We start from the raw sequence: 22,539 nt of genomic DNA, 5'->3' as shown, positions 1-22,539 counted from the left end.
ATTAATAAATATATTAATAAGTATATTAATAAGTATATTATTAAATATATTATTAAATCTATTATTAAATATATTATTAAATATTATATATTATTAAATATATTATTAAATATTATATATTATTAAATATATTAATAAATATATTAATAAATACAATCTGCAATTAGAGGTGCTTTACAAAAAGGAGAAACCGATCGAAATCAGCAGACGCCAGAAGTACTCGGTGAACTTTCACGAAACCAGCTTCTATGACGTATTCAACAACGACGACGACGACGAATAGCTTCTTTGCACCCCATCGCAAGTCCGGGAGGAAATCCCTCTCCGTCTCGTTGGCCGTGTGCGAAGAGGAGAGGAAGAGAAGGGAACGCGATTGAAAGAAGAAGGGAGTTGGCACGACAATTGCTAGGCGATTCGTTCACCGAGGTATGTGTATGTGTATGTATATGTTTGAACCCTGCGCCGGATCGGAATCGCAGAAAACGTTCTGACAGGAAGCGCGCCTTCCCGCGCAAACAGGACGCGCTAGGTCCCGCGGAAAACACCTTGACACAGGAAGTGCGACTTTCCGCGCAAACGGGACACGCTAGACCTCGCAGAAGACGCCGCGACTGCCCAAGAGAGAAACTATCCCGTGAGCGCCAAGGGGAAGGAAAAAAACCGCCCGAGAAAAAAACGGGAAAGCCACCACGCGACCGCCAGGGGAAAATCATCCCGCGACCGCCAGTAGGAAAGAAAACCATTCTTACCGACATGGCCTCCGGATGCGAATCCCTCGAGGATCCTATGACCCCCCTCCACCCCTTCCCCTCCCTGGGGACTCAGGACCCCCTTTGTTAATCTATTTAGCTTTACATACACACACACACACACACACACACACACACACACACACACACACACACACACACACACACACACACACACACACACACACATATATATATATATATGAATCTTTAATGTTATAAATGGAAACATGTAATTTTTTAATATTTATTTTTAAGGCTTCCACGATTACTTTCTTAAAAGATATTAATATTTTTTGTAGTATTATCCGTATGTCGTAATACATTGTAAATCAATTGAAAATGATCCTCTTTCCTCTTTCACCAATCTTAACTTTTCCTCTTCATTTTGCCTCCTTCTTCCCTCCCTCTCTTCTGTATAGTGTACATATAAGGAAACTCCAATAAAAAAACGACGCATTATTGCGCCTGGCTCTGGATGAAGTAAAATGAAATGTTCACGAAACGTTGTATCATGACACAAACAATAAAAAAAAGAAAAAGTATTAATCTTTTTGACATAATTTTTTTGGTATTATATTGATTTCTTTCATCATTCTCATAATATTTCTGTATAAAAGAATTAAAATAAGATTATAAAAAATTTCCTTACATAAACTTGCGACATTTCTGAAGATTTTCCATTATTATTACTTATAATATTATTTTCATTATTGCAATTTATATCTGTTTTCCCTAATATTTCAAATTCTGAACTTGACTTTATTTGATGTAAATAGAAATTTAAAGAATGATTATCCTCATCATCATTATCAATATATTTTTGTCTTTGATGCTGTTATAATTAAACTTATTATTAAGATTATCATCTCCATTATTATCATCATTCCATTGATTATTAATATAGCAATATTATCTTGCATTATAGATGTTCCATATTCCAAATCTGATTCTGATTCATAAATGCTACAGCTTGCAGAACTATTTTTACATGATCTAAAATCCTGATTTTAATGTATTAAATACATTCAAAATTTTAGGTTACTTTATATAATAGGAAGAATATTTAAAAATATGTATTTCTTACATATGTTTCTACATTATTGTGTGAGAGTATACCATGCAATATACTACTGTGATAAAATATAAACGAGATTTTTAAATTTAAACTGCCCAAATAAGAAGGGAGAGTGTGCGTCACGGCGGGGCCCGACCACGAACCAGTCGTGAAAACTCGTAATTATTTTGCGAAAAAATACCACCTCATCCAGGAATCGAACCTGGATCTCCTGCTTACCGGGCAGGCATCTTATCCTTTCGACTACCGAGGCATGTGATGATATTTATCGCAAATAACGTGTTTAGAATAACACGTCAACAATACAATAATACACACACATATATATATATATATATATATATATATATATATATATTACAATATACATATATACATGTATTCTTTCGAATCCCATGACCGGTATTCCAGAGTGATGGTCTCTCACGATGGTCTCTCACTCGATGGATGCAGGTCGGACTGCAGCGGCGACACCCTCCAACGCCATTGGCAAATATACAAATAATCCTCCTGGAGCACGACAGGAGAGATTGCATCAAGCATGGCTCGAGCCCCCGAATAAGAAGGGAGGGTGTGTTAAATTTAAACTTCATCGATTCTGACAAATATTTTTTTGATTAAGTTGGTAGTACTGTCTTTGACATCTGTGTGAAATTTCATGTCATTCTCTTCATTTGTTTAATAGTGAACGCTCGTTTTTGTGAATATCCAAAAGTATTTTTTTCGATTTTTACAATGTGTGATTCTGTTGGGCAAAGAAATTGTATTTTATGTTTGCGGAATGAAATTTCTGCTACTGAAACGTTCAAAATGTTGCTTTTGGTGACCAGGCTCTATCAAGATCAAGAGTATTTGACTGGTATAAAATGTTGAAAGATGGTCGAGAAAGCGTAGAAAACGAACCACATCAAAGACGACCAAAAACATCAACTGATGAACAACACGTGAAGCAAATCAAGGATTTGGTGCTCCAAAATCGTCGATTGACAATTAAAGAACTTGCCGATACTGTAAACATTTCATTTGGATCAGTCCAGACTATTTTGAAAGACCATTTGTGCTTGAGAAGAGTCAAATCTCGTTTAGTTCCGAAAACACTCAATTTTTTGAAAAAACAGCGTCGCGTTGAAGTGAAACAATGATTTCTGACTATCAGGACAAGATGAAACATAATAACTGGAGATGAGACTTGGATCTATGCGTATGAAACAAAGGACCAATCGAGCGAATATCATGCAAAAGATGAGGCAAGACCAAAAAGATCGTGCCAAAGTCGCTCAAAAATCAAGGTTTTGTTAACAGTTTTCTTCGATTATCGTGGTGTGGTGCATTATGAATTCCTTTCGCCGGGCCAAACTGTCAACAAGGAATCTTTTATTTGAGTGTTATGCGTCGTTTGCGTGAAGCTATTCGCCTCAAGAGGCCAGATTTATGGGCAGACAACTCATGGTTTTTGCACCACGATAATGCGCCATCTCACACTGCACTGGTTCTTCGTGACCATTTCGCCAAAAACTCGACCTATATCGTTCCACAACTACCGTATTCGCCTGATTTAGCACCGTGTGACTTCTGGCTATTCAGTAAACTCAAAAGACCGCTCCGGGGACACCGTTTTGAATCGATTGAGGAAATACAAGCCGGAACGAAGAAGGTATTGAAGGCCATTCCGAAAGAAGAATTTTCAGAGTGTTTCGAGGATTGGAAAAAGCGTTGGCATATTGCATCGGGAGGAGATTATTTTGAAGGCGACGAATTTGATTTTGAAGAATAAATAAAGATTTTTCACTCTATAACAAAAATCTCGTTTATATTTGATCACAGTAATATAACTTGTATTAACATGTCCATTTTTCTCAGGAATTTTATTTTCGAATTTCGAATTACTAATTCACAATAAACATTACAGAGACGTTGTTTACATTGCTATAAGAGGTGAGAAAAAAATAAATACTTTAGACAGCACATTTGGCAATCAGAGGAATTTCAAAGAGAGAGAAAAAAAAATTTCTTACCTCTTGTTTCCTCCTATATTTTGTGGTTCATGGCATTGTCTCTGTAGGATCGTCTAAATACCGTTTATATTTATGTTTTAACATTTTGTAAATTATAATCTTTAAACGTAGTATTTTTATACTGCGTAGTACTTATGTGACTTTCGCAGGCTGGGACAATACTATGCGACAAAAAATGATACAAACTTTCCCATTTATAAAAATATTAACGGTTCTTAACACGCAACGATATGCCAGTGATAGAATTTTGAGCATTCGAGTCTTGAATTCCGGCACGACGATTTCTTCTCCTTTACATACATAAAAATTAGTTTTTTAATATTTAATTTAATATATTTTTACAAAAATATTATTAATTCTGAATGTTTAAATATTTACTTATGTTTAATTTCATTTAATTTTAATTTTAATTTTAATTTTAATTTCTTTTTATTTTATTTGTAATTTTAATATTAGAATCTTCTGCATTTTATTTTCACATATATTGAATTTTGTTTTTTTTTTTATTTTTTGTTTAGTTCTTTATGTTTTTTACTTATGTTTAATATTTAAAAAAGATAAAAAAATAACGTCAAGTTCACGCGCCCGTTTTCTTATTTATGTAAAAGAAAGAATTTTATACAAAAATTTTCATCTACAAAAGTCTTTTTAATAATAAATTTCATATTGGTACAAAAGATGTGATATGAAGAACTGGCGCCAACTTCTAATTTAATAAAAGAACTTTACATTGAAATACATTTTATTTTGTAGTTCATTTTTATTTGAAAAATCGTTTCATTATTTCTACAAAAAACATGATGTCAAAAATTGGCAACTTTTATATGAAGTAGAAAAGAAACTTTGCAAAAGTGAAAAAAGATGTTATCAATCCAAAATTAATGTCAATTTGTAATTGTCAATTGTAGTAGTCAATTTGTTGTCAAAAAAATTTTATTGAATTATTGTACTTGTGTTTGTATAAAAATAAAATATAAAAGAAAATCTGATATGTAAGAAAAAAAAAACGACGTACAAAAACTTAGCGCGCCCGGGTCGCATTAAAACACGTACGTACACACTTATTGTATTATATTATATACACTCTTACTATTTATCTTTTTATATTAATAATATATATATATATATATATATATACTTCTTTTAAAAATATTTAATAAATTTTTTATATAATTGTTATATAATTTATTTTAACATTATATGTAAATATATAATATTAAAAAATTTATTAATAAATATTAAAATATATGCGTTTATATTGGATAACATTCTAATAAAATTTTTCACTTTTCATTTTTCATTTTTCACACCTTGACATTTCATGTAAAACTTTTCACGTACAGCGATTATATATGTAGCTTGGATGTGTGGAAAGTGAAATCATGAAACATAATTTCATAGGTTTTATAGCTAATGAAAATTATTTTATTGGTACAGTATTATATACATCTTTTAATAACCAATTGTATATGTATTACGTACACTTAATCCTAACGCAGCCCTAATCTTCTCTAATTCCGAAGCATATTTATTAATTCCCTAGATTTCCGCCATTAAAGTACATGGCGAAAAAGTTCACATGAAAAATTTCACATTTGCACGTTTGAGAGAGTTACATGAGCCCGCAAAATTGTACATGATCGTAAGTTCACGTGAAACTTTTCACTTTTCACGTTTCCGCCTTAGGGGAAAAGTTACATGATCGACTTCCTGGTGTTACGTCTTGAGATAGCGTAGAACGGTTAATGGAATTTAGGAAGGGATATCTAGTATTTATGTTCAATGGCGATATTGGATATAAATTATATTTTCGGATTGGAACCCGCGATCAAGCAGAAATCGCGGGGAAATAGTGTTTTGTTAATATAATAATCGGGATATGATATTGTATTGTATTACAAAGTTATGATTCTTGGTGTAATTATGGTTGTGAAATTATGATTCAAGGTTATTTAATATGACAAATAAAAAGAAATGATTTCTTGAATTATCGTAAAATATTAAATGTAACACGAATAAATAATTACATTGAAAATAATAATGATTATAAGGAAATGATAATAATAACGAAAGTATTAATGAGAATTATATCGTGAATTATAATGATGAATAAAATAATGCCATAATATCTGAAATATAGATTCACATATATGTGAATATTTGATCGATGCAAAAGATAAGGGTGATATAAACTTAATTATATGTGAAATGGAAATGCAAATCAGAAAATATTAAATAAGAATAGGACAAGGAAATAATGTGTAAATTCAAAGATGTACGATTCAAGAATATTAATATATATATATATATATATATATATATATATATATATATATGTAAATAGAGATATTGATATTGAACATAGATTGACATAGATGTGATAATAATATGAATGATGTACAACTCAACCAATATAAAAATACCAAATATTAATAATAATGAGATACGATGTAAATATGATAATTAAATTCAAAGTTATCTCTGAAATTTATATATGTAATGATATTAAAACAAAAAGGAAATCAATAATACATATAAGCAGTTCGAATAATATAATATAATCAGTAGTATAATATAAACAAATCGAATAATATAATATAAGCAAATCAAATAGTAGTATAATATAAGCAAATCATATAATATAATATAAGCAAATCAAATAATATTATATAAAAAAAAATCAGTAATATAATATAAGCAAATTGAATAATATAATATAAGCAAATCAAAATAGTAGTATAATATAAACAAATCGAATAATATAATATGAGAAAATCAATATAATATAAGCAAATCAAATAATATTAGATTTCAAATAATATTAGGAACAATGATTACCTTAAATTGTTAGAAGTAAATTATTAAGATATTAGAATTAATAATTTCCTTTTTCCTTCCTTTTACTTTTCCTTTATAATTATAAGATTCAGCGGTTTGAGACAGTGACTCTCTGACGATTTGGTAACAACTGCCGCGTCTGCGTCCAAGCTGTATCTCCAGGATAGGGCCCGATGCAAAGGGGAGGGGCAAACAAAGCACTCGACTGAGCATTTTATTTCGGGCTATAGTTATTTACGCAAAAATAGGAAAAGATAAATGGAAAAGAAAGTAAGAAAAATAAAGCTAAGACCTAATTCGGAAATACCGATAATTTTAATGCTTAATTTTTAATGCTTAATAATCTTATTATTGCAAAACGAGAATTTATTTAACGTTTTCGTCAGTTAAATTTTCGTTGCGCAACAAAAAACTCTCCGAGCTAGCCCTTTGTTGGAAAGTTTATATTAAGAATATTTTGAGTGCGATAAGCCTCTCCTTTAGTATAAATTAAGCTCGACGCTCTTTTGTCTCTTCTACAGTTGCAGCATCGAGAACCGAAGAAGAGGCAATCGAGAAAAAAAAAATTATGTTATAAAATTATATTTCCCCAAAAAAACAATAATAATAGTAATAAAATAAAATTATATCTTTATCACAAGACGAAAGAAAATGAGTTCTCGCTTTATTATTAATTATCTTAATAATAAAAGTTATAAAAAAAGAATATATATATATATATATATATATATATAAAATGATAAAATCGTAAAATGATATGTCTTAATATTTAAAATCACGCATACGTTAACCTACCGCTCAACTGCATTTACATCATTTCAAAACGCAAATTTTAATTTTCTGCGGACGTTACACTAACTTACCTCTTATGCTCTTGTTTGTTTGAAATATAGACACTGAAATAGAAAAATTTTTTTAATAAAAGTTTATATATTTCAAATAAATTAATAAATTCTTGCAACTTACAATTATTAATAATTGTCTTCCTTATTGCCGTTAATGTATTTATCTTCTTTGCACGGATAGAAATATCTATTCCTAAGTTCGTATCTCTTTATTTTGCTAAATATTAAGGTTATATTTACAGTCGTGAAGTTGCCTTCAGTGTAGTTTTTGAAATATTTTGATGTGAATAGATCTTCACTATTTCTAATTATGTCACTAATAATTTCTTTCGCTGCGTGAAAATGACAAACGGTGAAACCGTGAAATGACCACTGATAAAAATCTAAAAGTGAATTATGTCACTGAAAAATACATAATTGACGCCCTAAACTATATATTTTACTAGCAGTAAATATCAAAACGCAGCCAAAGTAAAAGATATTATTTACGAAAATACGTTATTGAAGTTTAGAGTGAGATAATGTATATTTCTTTCTCTCTCGTTTAGACAAGAATGAATAGAACATAAAATTTAGACAAAACATGGTGGGTCAGTTGTGACCACAGATGTCTATACTAAACTAAATTGCTAACTAAGACTTTGGATTTGCGTCAAGCCTGAGATACAATGAAAAGGTATAGGAAACAGGAAGTGCTTTCCAACAAGGAGAGTTTGGTGTTACACAGTGTGACACAGAGAGAGAGACATTGTAAGACACAATTATAGAGTAGTTATAGAGTAGATAGTTTAATTGGAACATAAGTTACTAAACACGCTCACTAGAGAGCGTAAAAGATTGTGTGTAGGAGAAGACCATCACGCATAAACATGAACGCATTTTTTCATTATAATCCATTATTGCCAGTGCATTTTTTGAAGAATAATTGATACATACTGAAATAAATTTAAGTAAATTATATGTATTGATTATTTCATTCCTGGCTACAAAGTGCTTTATTTTATATTTGTGAAATAACTATGATCTTTTCGATTTGACATTATATGGAATTTCATTCATTTCAGGTGAGTATAATTTCTTTTTTCCTTCAAGGAAAACTTCTTTTCCTTTGAAACAAGCATGATGCTTAACGTCATCTAATGTAGGAATAATTCCTTTACAATGCCGACAAAAAAACATATCTGCAATAAAAATTAATCCAATAGAATATGTACTAATATGTAATAATAAGTCGTCAACAAATATGTAATATTTTTAAGCTTATATAGTTCTTTAAATAAAAAAAAAACTGAATATTGATTACCTAAGAATTCCGGGTTCGGTACTACGTTATTCGAACTCGACGAAGACTTTTTTGCAGATAAAGGTTCCATTTTTCGCATGATGCGCATGATGTATCATTTATCCTTATTACTATACATTAAATAAGGATAAATAATATATTATGCGCATCATGCAAGAAACGGAATGCATCCAAAATGACAATGATGATGGAATGTATATTAGTATCACATCTAAAAAAAATAATTTTGTTCGATATATTGGCACTATTGACACGGCCAAACTTAGGATCGAGCTGTGTTTCGCAGTGTCGTTCTGTGTCTCTCTGTATCATAGATGGAAAGCACCAGTGTAAACACTTTGTTACATAGTGTGGCCTGTGTACGTTGTTGGAAAGCAGTAATAGGGAATAGCAACAGGTTTCGACCAATCAGGCAACAGATTTCGACTAATCAGAAAAAAACAAACCACGCGCTTGCATTTGCCGGTGGGCCGGGCTAATACGATGATTTTTAAGAATTAATAACTCGTTAAGTATTGTGAAAATTGCAAAATAGTAGAGGATTTTTCGATTCAGTTTAGACCGCTCTACATACAAAAATAATTCCCATTACTCTGGACACCCTGTATATATAACGTTAGTGTGATATATAATTTTAATATATGTTAAGTTTAATATATGTTTTTTAAATATTATTTATTACAATTAAATGGGCTTTCTGATTACTCAACAATTAAAATAAATATTATTTTTGTAATTTACACAATTTGTTTGAGTGAAACAATAATTATTACAAAACTTTATTGAATATTACACGTAATAACTATTTTAAATATGTGGCGGCAGCGACCATTTTCTCGCATACAACGGAAACCCTATCGGACGCAAACTGTCTCGATAATGACATATTAGCAATCTAGTTTAGTATAGACATCTGTGGTTGTGGCCAATCTCTGATTGTAGTGTCTCTAATCTAATGCATGAGAGTAGTCATGGCCGCGTTTTAATCTGGATCCTCATGCAGATACTGACATTTTGACCGAGCGCTAATTGGTGAAAAATGGGAGTAAATAGTAAAGATTCATTCGTCGTTTATCCCCACTACTCATTTTTCACCAATCAGTATATGTGTTAAAGCGTTGGTGCTGCATGAGGATCTAGGTTTATTTATTTATAACGGATTCGATTCATTGCATTACACTGGGTTGGTGCACACTAAACGTTGATATACATAAAATTATTCAAATGTAAAAATATGTAAATACTTCAAAACAATTATATAAATAATCAACAATGAATTTGTCGTATTATTTAGCTGAATATGAATTAATAATTTCATTATCAAAGAAGTAATATTATGCTACTACATTTAATATTTCATATGTAGCAATCTTTAATATGCACAGACCCACAGACTTCTATACAATATACTAGACTGTTAACTTTGTCCCTTTAACTGGTCAAGAAATATGTACAACTTTTCGCACATGCGCAGAATAAAGCTCAGGCATGCGCAGAACATCATTCTTATATATTTTTATATATGTACTTGAGAAGAGATTATAAACAAGATAAAATTTAAGAATTTTTATTTGTTTTAATAAATTTTGTAAAATGTAATAAAATTTATATATTTTAGAAAATGTGTATAAAAATTAACCAATGTATATTATTATATATAAAATTTTGTTTGAGAAAAGTCTTATTTTATTTATCTTTTTTTTGTATAATAAAAATATCAATGTAGTATTTATTAAATATGGAAATCTAAAATGTATTATATTAAAATTATGTAATTTGACACACACACACATACACACACACACACACACACACACACACACACACACACACAAAGCTTTTTCTATCATTATTTACAGTTTCTTTTTTTTTTAATTTACCTAAACATATGATTCTTGTCTTTATTTCCAGAATTTGGACAATTAAATATTTTACAATATCTCGGCATTTTTTAAGAAATTGTCTTAAAATATATTTATTTAAAAGAGTGCCTTCAACCTTCCAGTAAATATATAATTCTTTTAACATTTTGAATAAAAATTGAATATACACTTAAGAATCAATCACAGAGAGATCATATGACTGTCTTGCCATCTCTTTCTTATACTTGAGGTTCCTATACTGCGCATCCACGTCGCGCAGACATCACTTGTACATAAGGGAAAAAGTAGGAGTTAGCAGTCTAATGTAATATATAGAAATCTGACACTAACTCAGTGTAGTGTAGTGAATTGAAGTCGCTATTAGACACATGGCCATATCGTTTCTGGGGCTTTATTCTTGAAACATATCGTATATGAAAATTCTATAGTTTATGTGACATATATTATAGAATTTTCGTATGAGATATGTTTCAAGAATCAGGGCCTCTGTGTTTCACATAGGGAACGAGTGCTAATAACAATAACACGACGAGATACTATTAAAGACATAACCGTGGACAAATTTTCGTATCCACTAAAGGTCGTATCAGACTATGGGTTGCCGATTACGATTTTTGATTGACAATTCTATTTCAGCCAATCACAATGTAGCAAGTCCTAGTTACGATCAATGTGATTGATAATAGTAGAATCAACCGGCAACCGTAGCCGGGCAACCGTAGAGACACTACAATTAGAGACTGGCCATGATCCGCCATGTTTTGGCTAAATCCTATGAGAAAGAAAGAAATATACATCTCTAATCAATATCTCACTCTAACCAATAGCGATATTTTTTACTTTGCATGTGTATTGATTTAAGTGTATTGTGCATGTGTATTAAACACATGGAAAGCGTGATAATATATTATTAAATAATAGAGATACTAAAATTGCAAAATATAGTCATAAATTAATTAATTGTGATAAATCAATATAAAAAATGAGTGGATCGTTCATTTTTTACTTAAATTTTATTTTATATTGTAATAAAATTTGTTTATAATAATAAATATGTATAATAATCCTTTCTAAAAAAAGGCATGACATCGATATTTGCATCTCTCGAAATTTCGTCGAAGTTTATTGTAGACGCTTTTCCGTGATGGATTCTCTCGCTGCGCTAACTTTGTGAACAGCTATTGAATTGATTTCATAGAGGATCGCTTTGACAATTGTGTATCAAAAAGTTAAAAATATTATAGTGTAACAGTAGTATAATAGTATTATATTAATTTTTACTCATGTGTTGAAAAAGATAAATAGCGAAAAAAAAGATAAATAGAAAAGATAAATAAATAGTAATGTTCGAAATTGCTATAAATAAATCGCGCCTGAAAGCAAGACGCGAAACACGCGAAGCGCACATGACGATCCGCGGCGATCGATTACCCTAAATCATCCGATCGATGGCGCCAGGTAGCCCGTCGATACCTATCACGCGGAAGTAATTGTGTTTATCAATCATCCTTCAAGGACGGCGTTGTTTCGCAATCGACGGAACATATGTGTGTACTATCGATTGGCCGAAAATCATATGATTCGTCGTGTCAATCGCTGATAGGACGAAATCGATCGGATCTCGCAAGCTTCTCGAAAAGCTCTTATTACCAAAATTCGCTGCGAGTTGACCATCCTTGCTACTAGAAAATATACTATGCTCGTGTCGTAAAGTCAGTGCTCTTGGTGTTCTCTATCGCTCTTGTCGTACTCGTAAGTTCAGCTCATGTCGTAAGTTAGACTTGTCATATTACTCGTCTTGTAATAACGTTACGTAAATTGTCGTTGCGAGAGACTTTTCGGCGGAGCATTTTGAATCGTAGCGAATCCCTAATTCACATTTTCTCTCGTCACATCGAGATTCTAGTGCCTTGAACTCGACAAGAATATTTACTGCGAGTATTCTCAAAGAGTGAATTCTCAGTGACAAGTGCGCGTATCTCAGCTTGACGAAGCAGCATGTCATCGTTTGTTAAGTTCGCTCAAAATGAAAGAGCTTGTGACCAGCTTCTCTTATCACGCTGCGGACATTCAATCACGACATTCAATCGTGACTGCACAATTCGTGCGAACTATTCAACCCTGTGCGTGCAATCTGCCTAGCGAACATCTGTTCTATTTTATCAATGTGTACGCCACCGTCAGACTCTATATTCTGTACATTTCACTGGCAAAAACTGACTTATTAAATTAATGTGATTTATTTCAAGAATTCTCGTCATTCTATCACCCATCGGATCCTCAGTCGAGGGTCGTTCCAGGCGTCTCAATTCTGCATAGAATTTTTGGTTGGTCCTTCGAGCCGGATCGGTGGGTCACTTATGCATCGACAAAGAGACATTCTTGTACGACGTCTAGTCACATTAGACTGAAGAAACTTGAGCAGCTTAAGTCAGTGAATTATAAAGTAAGTAAGTCTTCAATCAAGATGGAGGATTTACTAGTATAACAACGAGCGATTATGCGATCCATCCGACGCGCATTGGACAATTTTAAGAAAATAGGCAAATCCAATTACACAATCGAACTTGTTCGCCATAGATTCAGCGCGCTAAAAGATCTATTCTCACAGTGTCAACAAACCCACTATCAAATTCTAGCCAAAGCAGATAAGGAATTCATCACCTCTGAGAAGTACTTTATAGATAATCAATTCTCATCTTGTGAGGACGCCTACTACATGATCCGACTACACGGTCAAAGTTCTCGCTGCGTTGGAGCCGCAGCATCCATCGCCAAACGTCTCCGGAAATGTTCTACAGTGCGAGCTCTCTTAGATCAAGATTCAATAGTCAACCTTAATGAAAATCTCGCACAACGATTGCGTTTGAAGCGCGAGCGAATCTCAGTCGCCATTTCCGGAATCGGAAACACCGCGATGTCAGCTCGACACAGTGCCGATATACAAGTGTCTTCGCGATCGGGTAATGGGCCGATATACTTCAACGCAATCATTCTGAAGTCATTAACCAAATACGCGCCGCGACATGACGTCGATCTTTTTTCATTTTCACATCTTCGCGATCTAGATCTAGCGGATTCTAATCCCTCAAGCTCCTCTCCGATTGAAATATTGTCGGAGCTGACTTGTATGGAAATGTCTTCCCGGTTTACAATCGCGTTCTTTCTCTGAACCTGTAGCACAAAATACTATTTTCGGTTGGATAGTTTCAGGTCCTGTCTCATCTCATCTTAAGTCCTCTCATATTTCTTCCATTCAAGTACATTCCTTGCTCATACAATACAGAAATGCATACTCTCGATAAGGAGCTTCGTCGCTTCTGGAAAGTCGAAGAATTTCTTCGGAAATCGTTCCTTACTCCGGAAGAAAAGCAATGCGGATCACTTTCTCGCAACTCACTTTCGTAATGAGCAAGGTCGATTCATAGTTCGATTACCGTTCAAGACGCCTCCTCCGTTGAATATCGGAGATTCTCATTCTTTTTCGCTTTCATGTCTTTCTCGAGTCGGCGATTTGAAACTCAGCCCGAAGTGGCAAAGGAATATAGTGCTTTCATGAACGAATATGAAAGCTTAGGTCACATGATTCCCGTCAGCGATACGGAAATCTCTCGCTCACAGATCATTTACATTCCTCATCATGCGGTTATTTGCAATAGCAGCACTACAACGCGTCTTCGAGTGATGTGCATCAAGCCACACATCGAACGGATTTTCGTTAAATGATCATCTCTTAGTTGGGCCCAGATTGCAAACTGATCTGACCATTATCATTCTTCATTGGCGTCAGTATCGCTATGTCTATACTGCCGACATTGCTAAAATGTACCACCAAATTCTCGTCAACGAACGAGATGTCGATTTTCAAAGAATTTTGTGGCGATCAGATTCGTCCTAAACATTCAAGCCTATCGGTTACTCACTGTCACATATAAAATTGCATACGTTCCATATCTAGCTCTTCGCGTTCTTAAACAATTAGCCTTAATCGACGGCGCCTTACTTCCGCTCGCTCAATCTGCTTTTCAGCATAACGTCTATGTCGACGATTGCATCTTTGGAGCAGATGATAAACCTAACAAATGCGCGATTAATTGATGAAGTTATTAAATCTCGCTGGATTCAATCCGCGAAAGTAGTCCAGCAATTGTCTCGATTTTCTCCAAGATATTGATCCGCGTGACCATGGCCTATCTAAAGTAAATGTTTGTTTCCGACGATCAGTTCCAAGTTTTAGGACTCAAGTGGCATCCACTGCGTGATGTCTTTCAATTCAATGTAACCTTGTCTAACTCGCTGCCATCAACACACAAAACAAACACACAATTCTCTCCGCTATTTCGAAATTGTTTGATCCAATGAGATGGCTAACTCCCATTATAATCACTGCAAAGATTCTGATGTAGCGCTTATGGCGTGCAAAGGTTCTCTGGGGTGGTGCAGTTCCTTTTGATATCCTTCATGACTGGACTGCATATTATATGTTCTCTCGAACTTCTTAATTTTTTCGAAATTCCTCGCTGGACCGGAAAAGGTCATGACACACAATCCTATGAGCTGCACGGTTTTTCGGACGCCTCCATGTCTGCTTTTGCAGCCGTAATCTATTTCAAGATCGAGTCTTCTCTAGGTCTTCGTCAAATTTCTTTATTAATGGCGAAATCTCGAGTCGCTCCCTTGAAAAGTCTAAGTATTTCTCGATTGGAATTAATGGCTGCCGTTCTCTTGGCCCGTATGATTTCTTATGTTTGAGAATCTTAACTTAACCGATATTCCATGTTATTGTTGGACAGATTCCACCGTCGCTCTAGTTTATAAGGATAAGACAACATCCATCCAAGTGGAAAACATTCATAGCGAATCGAGTCGACGAAATACAATCTAAGGTTCCGAATTCTCAATGGCATTACGTGCCAATTCAAGAGAATCCAGCTGATTGCGCGAAGCATTTCCATACAAAGTCTGCTCAATAAATAATAATAAGCCTGACTGGTGGAAAGATCCAGAATGGCTTAAATTACCGAGTGCTCAATGACCTCAAATTAATGTTACTCTTTCTCTGAACTTTGCGCTCGAGACCAAGTCTCATCTTGTCGGCCTTGTAATTGACACTCAAGATGAATGGGATCTCGCTCAATGATTCTCATCATGGCCAAAATTAATTCGCGTCACATCGTATATTTTCCGTTTTGTCAACATACTTAAGGTAAGGACCCTTAAGCATTCCGTCTCTCCTCCGGATCTCTACGCTCCGACTCCAACAGTATTAGATCAATCCGAAGTGATCAACGCCAAATGTTTTTGGTATCGATACATGCAATCTCGCACATTTCCTCGCGACATCCAAGAACTAAAGGCAAAAGGTCCGGTCGCTAATCACAGTAAGCTCTTAAAGCTTAATCCCTTTCTCGACCAATTCGAGTCCGAGGACGACTCCGTCAAAGTTCCCGGACGAGATGAAACATTCGATTATTCTCGGGCGACATTCTCTACTGTCATTTCTCATTCAGCACGCTCATCTCTGAACTCTTCATACACAGGTACACAATCACTCTCCGCGTACTTCGCGAATTTTGGATTCTCCGCGCTCATCAAACGGTTAAATCAATCATACACGGATGCGTGCGAATGTGCGCGCGAAAGGATTGATAAGTCGCATGAATTCATGGGAGATCTGCCCGATATGCGCATTCGAAAGAGTGCTCGTGTATTCCTGCATTGCAGAGTGGATTATGCCGGACCCATTCTCGTTCATTCCTCCGTGAGAATATAAAGCACGAAAAGTGTACATTGCGCTGTTTATATGTATGACTGTCCGAGCTATTTATTTAGAGTTCGTCAGTGATTATTCTACGGATGCATTCTTAGCCGCAGTCGATTCTGTGCTCGCCGAGACATCCCGTCATGCCTATATTCAGATAATGAGAAAAACTTTCGAGAAGCCGATCTGTCAGGAGCTTCAGAACATATGGAAGATCACTCAATCCGATCCTCGCGTACTTAACAAGTTCGCTTTCGAATCAGTACGATGGAAGTTTATTCCCCCGTCAGCTCCTCATTTCGGAGGATTATGGGAAGCCAGAATGCGTAGCGTCAAATTTCATTTAAAACGAATTGTAGGAAATTACATGCTCACTTTCGAAGAAATGATCACGTTGCTTTGCAAAATAGAAGCCTGCTTAAATTCATGTCCTCTTGCTCCGTTTTCGGACGATTATGAAGACTAGTCTGCTTTAACGCCTGCTCACTTCCTGATCGGTACCGCGTTGACGTACGTACCCGATGCTTCTTAACGAAAAGGAAACGCTCCTATCTTGATGGCAATTGATTCAGCGATTGCAATCTATCTTTTGGCGAAAATGATCTAACAACTATTTATAAACTTTATATCAACGACCAAAATGGCGAATTGTACAAAATCTTGCGAAAGTAGGACGTATTATTGCGAAATCCGCTCGCTCTTCCATGTCAGTGAGAGCTCGGAAAAATCATAGAATGCCATCCTGGCGCAGACGGACTAATTCACGTCGTCACCGTTAAAACGGCGCATTCAGTATTCAAACAACCAATTGTTAAACTTAGTTTCTTGTCGATCGACATCTCCAAAAATTGAAATTGCGCTACCAAGTCGATTGTAACTCAGTAGGAATTAAGGTCACTGTCTTATCATTATTCCTGGCGAGCGGCACTTGATGTAATTTCGGATATAAAATCCGAAGCGGGCGGTATGTTCGAAATTGCTATAAGTAAATAGCGCCTGAAAGCGAAACGTGGAACACGCGAAGCGCATGTGACGATCCGCGGCGATCGATTACCCTAAATCATCTGATCGATGGTAGCCTGTCGATATCTATCACGCGGAAGTAATTATGCTTATCAATCACCTTTCAAGGACGGCGTTGTTTCGCAATCGACGGAACATATGTGTGTACTATCGATTGGCCGAAAATCACATGATTCATCGTGTCAATCACTGATAGGACAAAATCGATCGGATGTTCCCGCAAACTTCTCGATCCCGAAAAGCTCTCGTTATCAAAATTCGTTGCGAGTCGACCATAATCCTTGCTACTAGAAAGTATACCGTGCTCGTGTCGTAAAGTCAGTGCTCTTGTTCTCTATCGCTCTTGTCGTACTCGTAAGTTCAGCTCATGTCGTAAGTTAGACTTGTCATATTACTCGTCTTGTAATAACGTTACGTAAATCGTCGTTGCGAGAGACTTTTCGGCGGAGCATTTTGAATCGTAGCGAATCCCTAATTCACATTCTCTCTCGTCACATCGAGATTCTAGTGCCTTGAACTCGACAAGAATATTTACTGCGAGTATTCTCAAAGAGTGAATTCTCAGTGACAAGTGCGCGTATCTCAGCTTGACGAAGCAGCATGTCATCGTTTGTTAAGTTCGCTCAAAATGAAAGAGCTTGTGACCAGCTTCTCTTATCACGCTGCGGACATTCAATCACGACATTCAATCGTGACTGCACAATTCGTGCGAACTATTCAACCCTGTGCGTGCAATCTGCCTAGCGAACATCTGTTCTATTTTATCAATGTGTACGCCACCGTCAGACTCTATATTCTGTACATTTCACTGGCAAAAACTGACTTATTAAATTAATGTGATTTGTCTCAAGAATTCTCGTTCTATCACCCATCGAATCCTCAATCGAGGGTCGTTCCAGCGAACGGCGTCTCAATTCCGCACAAGTAATAAATTTAAAATTGTTAAAATTAAAAGTAATATATTAATAAATTGGTAATATAATTATGTAAAATAAAGTTTTATAAATATACACATTTTATTATTTCTAAACGCTTATATTTTTAAAGTATAATATTACAATTTAAGATTAATGTAGTTAATGTATTTGAAAATAAGTGGGAATAGCCAAAAAATAGCAGACCAATCAAAAGTTTTTTCGTGACTAGTCTCTGATTGTAGTGTCTCTAGGCGAGGGGTCGGCAAGTGGATATTGCTCGCGAGCGCCCAATGCTCGCGGGCAACAGTCGAGCGCTCTGGGGCTAGCATTAGGCGGCTAGGCGTAATAAAGTGAAGAGAGGGGATAGCAGGAACATCTGTTCATTGAACGTGCTGTTCAAGAAGTAAAAAAATATTGTGTTGCACAAATTCAGATCCAGAATTAGCATAAATTAATAACTATCTACATTTTAAATAAACAATTCTTACAATAATATTAAATAAACAACTCTTATAACATTTAATTAGTACTTGATTCATAGTTTTCCGATATTATTAGGTGTACAAAAAAGTTCTGAGTTTTAGATTTCATACAACCGAAATAACAATTTAAATTTTATATATCTTCCCGCCCTTTTGCGGTTTTAAAGCGTTGACATTTGGCCTTCTAAAATGCCATATGGTTTAGCGTTTGATGCACATAACCTCAAAAATCAGTAGTGTTCACGATGGCAATAACAAAAGAGCATATTCGATTTTCCATCCACTTCGCGTTTCATCTGAAGAAAAATGCTGCTGAAGCTACTGCAATGATTTGTGCTGCATATAGAGAGAACGCTGTAAGTCATACTACATGTAAAAGATGGTATCAAAAATTTCGCCAAGCAGATTTCAGTCTTGAAGATGAACCGCGTGCTGGACGCCCTCAAAAGATTGAAACGGATGAATTGCAAACACTGCTGGATATAAACTCTGCATAAACTGAAAAGGAACTTGCAGAACAGCTTGGCGTTACGCAGCAAACCATTTCCGTACGTTTACATACGATGGGAAAGGTTCAGAAGGAAGGCAGATGGGTTCCGCATGAATTGTCAAGACAAAAATCGTCGGCGTGACACTGCACTCACTTTGCTTTCAAAGTTCCGGAAAAAAAATTTTCTGTACAAAATCATTACAGGCGATGAAAAGTGGATTCTTTATGATAATCCTAAGAAAATCATGGATTGATCCTGGTCAACCTTCGACATCGACGCCAAAGCCCAATATCCACGCCAAGAAGGTTTTGCTCTGTATCTGGTGGAATTGGAAAGGTGTGTTGTATTACGAGTTGTTACAACCGGGTGAAACAATCACGGCAGACCGCTACCAACAACAATTGACCAATTTGAGCGCATTAAAAGAAAATTTACTGGCCAAGGATGTCGTAAAGTGATCTTGCTTCATGACAATGCTCGACCACATGTTGTGAAAGCGACTCAGGACCATATCTTTGCGTTAGGCTGGGAACTTCTCGCGCACGCGGCGTATAGCTCAGACATGGCTTCCGATTACTATTCCGGTCGCTGCAGCATCATTTGGCTGATACACATTTCGTGAGATTTGAAGAAATACAAAAATGCATTGATGACTTTATCGCTTCGAAGCCGGTGAGCTTCTCGTCAAGGAATTTGCAAGCTACCCAAAAAATGGCAAAAGATCGTTGATGCAAACGGAGAATATTTCGCTGATGAATATTTTTTTGTTTGTTTTTGAATAAAGATTGAATTTTACAAAAAAAAGCTCAGAACTTTTTTGTACACCTAATATATACGATATATCTGGTGTTATTGTTTTGGCAACTTAAACGAATTATTGCAAAATTCAAATGTGAATCTGTTAATTGTTCGCGTAATCCCGATTTATTTAATTTCATAGAAAATAATTATTAACATAAATATGTAGAACCGAACATACTTATTTTTGCAGCACAAGCATGTAGTCGAGGAAAATGTTCTTGAGAATATATATATATATATATAAATAAAATTGTACGATGTCAGTCATTGTATAAAAACGATTTTTAAGAGCTGTGTCACATTTTAAATTTATTAATTCTAATTGTATATTTGCGGGAACAATATTAATATCAACAGTAAAAGGTGTCATAAAAATAAGTAAGTCTTCTTCTAAGACATGCATTTCCCTAAACTGACCATCGAATCCATTATGTAATAATTGAAATAAATTTATATATTCTTCATATTATTTATCTTGAATGTGCATGGCAACAGATAATAAATTTGAAAAATGCAACAACTGTCAAGATTGAAATTGATTGATCCATAAATTAAGTTTCATTTGGAAATGCGGAACTTTATCCCAAGGTACTAAAAATATTATATATATAGATACGCTCCTGAGATGTGCACAACAGGCGGGCACTCGCGGGCGCTTGCGGGTGCCCGTGCCCAATTTCAGCGCTTTGCTGACCCCTAGGCTCTAGGCAACCGCATGTATATTGCGTTGTCGAATGTCGTATAAGAGCTGCGTTTCGATATTCACTGTATCAATACTGAAAATATATGAGTGCATTCGTTTATGCAGTCACTACCGCAGATGTCATTCGTTTACTCTGTCTGCGAAAGTGACTGCAGTGCAGTTCGACGTTCGTTTACGCAAGGATATATCTCATCTATAGGCTATTCTCTAATTTCTTAACGACAGTTTCACTAGCTAGGTCGTTACGCAGCTTTTTTCCCATATATTATACCTGCACAACGACAACGTAACGATAACGACACTGTCGTCAGTCTCGATCCACAATAGATATTTAATCTTTAAGTCGTAAGAAATTGACCTATCATAAGCGATTATTCTTTTCATATTCGAATTATGATTGGTCAATTTTTTACTTCTTAAAACTTAAATCATCTATTGTGTGTAATCTCCCGACACTTAAGAAATTAAAGAATAGACCTACTGTGTAGCTATCTCGGAAGTCCTGCTTTGGATGCTCTGCCTGCAGTACTATGTAAGCGAACACCAAAATGAATTTTATTAGAATAAGAAGTGAAAAGGGTCAGAAATAAATAATTGATCCAAGTAAAATAAGAATAATAAGGTATAATTAAAATAAAAATAAGATAAAATAAAAAAAATAAAAATAAAAAATAAGAAAAAATAAAAAAAATAAGAATAATAAAATATAATTCACAAAAAATTAATATCTAACTTTTAAGTAAAATTCATAGATTAAATATTTTTTATAATATCTATTATTTATATCAATTAAATTTAATATCAATAAAATTATCTTTTATACAATAAAAAAGTTTTATTACATTTTAATTATTCGAATAAATTTATGTATAAAATTGTGTAACGGAACGTATCCCTCCGCTCCGTTCCTCCTCCAATTTTCCCCCGACCGACCATCCGTCAGGGATAGCCGACCAACAGGAATGCGGCAGTGGCCACAAAAGACGTTTACGCCTCTTTTAATCTATACCAAATTCGCGAACTCCGAAGCGTCAGAATATAGCGAAGGAATGTATATGTATATGTAAATATATATATATATATATATATATATATATACAAATATGTTATTTTAATTCAAGTGTTATTTCTTTAAGTTGTATTTGTAGAATTATAAACGTGCGCGATTTGGGATCCATTTCCTCTTGTTGGAAATCCTTTTGTCTCTAGAAGGTCAATCGAATGTCTGTAGAATGAGCAATCTAAGTCGGTCCACAATAAGTGATTTAAGCTTTAAGAAGTAAGAAATTGACCAATCATAATCGAATATGAAAAGAATAATCGCTTATGATAGATCAATTTCTTACGGCTTAAAGATTAAATACCTATTGTGGACCGAGACTAACCGATGCGTCATACAAGGAGTCGCGCGGCAAATGATACAATAAAATGGGATGGGGAAGATTTTGATTGGTCAATTTGTGACGGATGACGCGCTCAATGGGAATTCATCCTTAGTGTAGTGAAAGCTTAATTTCAGGATATATTTCCTATATTTTATCATTACTAATAAGTGTAGATAAAATAATTATTGATATTGTCGTGAACATCATTGCATATATAATAAAATATGTAATGCGGATTTCAAAAATTAGAAAATTAGAAAATTAG

The 22,539-nt window shown here is 34.5% G+C and overlaps 1 long non-coding RNA gene across 1 annotated transcript; it reads right to left on the bottom strand.

The window, feature by feature from the left end:
• Window positions 1-5,244: 5,244 nt before the first annotated feature.
• Window positions 5,245-21,630, bottom strand: LOC148935040 (uncharacterized). The gene is made up of 2 exons (XR_016140609.1): window positions 7,647-21,630; window positions 5,245-7,576 (listed from the first exon to the last, which is right to left on the bottom strand). It is a non-coding gene; the product is annotated as an uncharacterized LOC148935040 (long non-coding RNA).
• Between the last annotated feature and the right edge of the window lie 909 nt (window positions 21,631-22,539).

Source organism: Pogonomyrmex barbatus, unplaced genomic scaffold (assembly GCF_055798465.1).
Source record: "Pogonomyrmex barbatus isolate J1 unplaced genomic scaffold, ASM5579846v1 scaffold6, whole genome shotgun sequence".
NCBI lineage: Eukaryota > Metazoa > Arthropoda > Insecta > Hymenoptera > Formicidae > Pogonomyrmex > Pogonomyrmex barbatus.
Note: the sequence above shows the minus strand (reverse complement) of the source record. Positions and strands in the feature narration are given on the sequence as shown.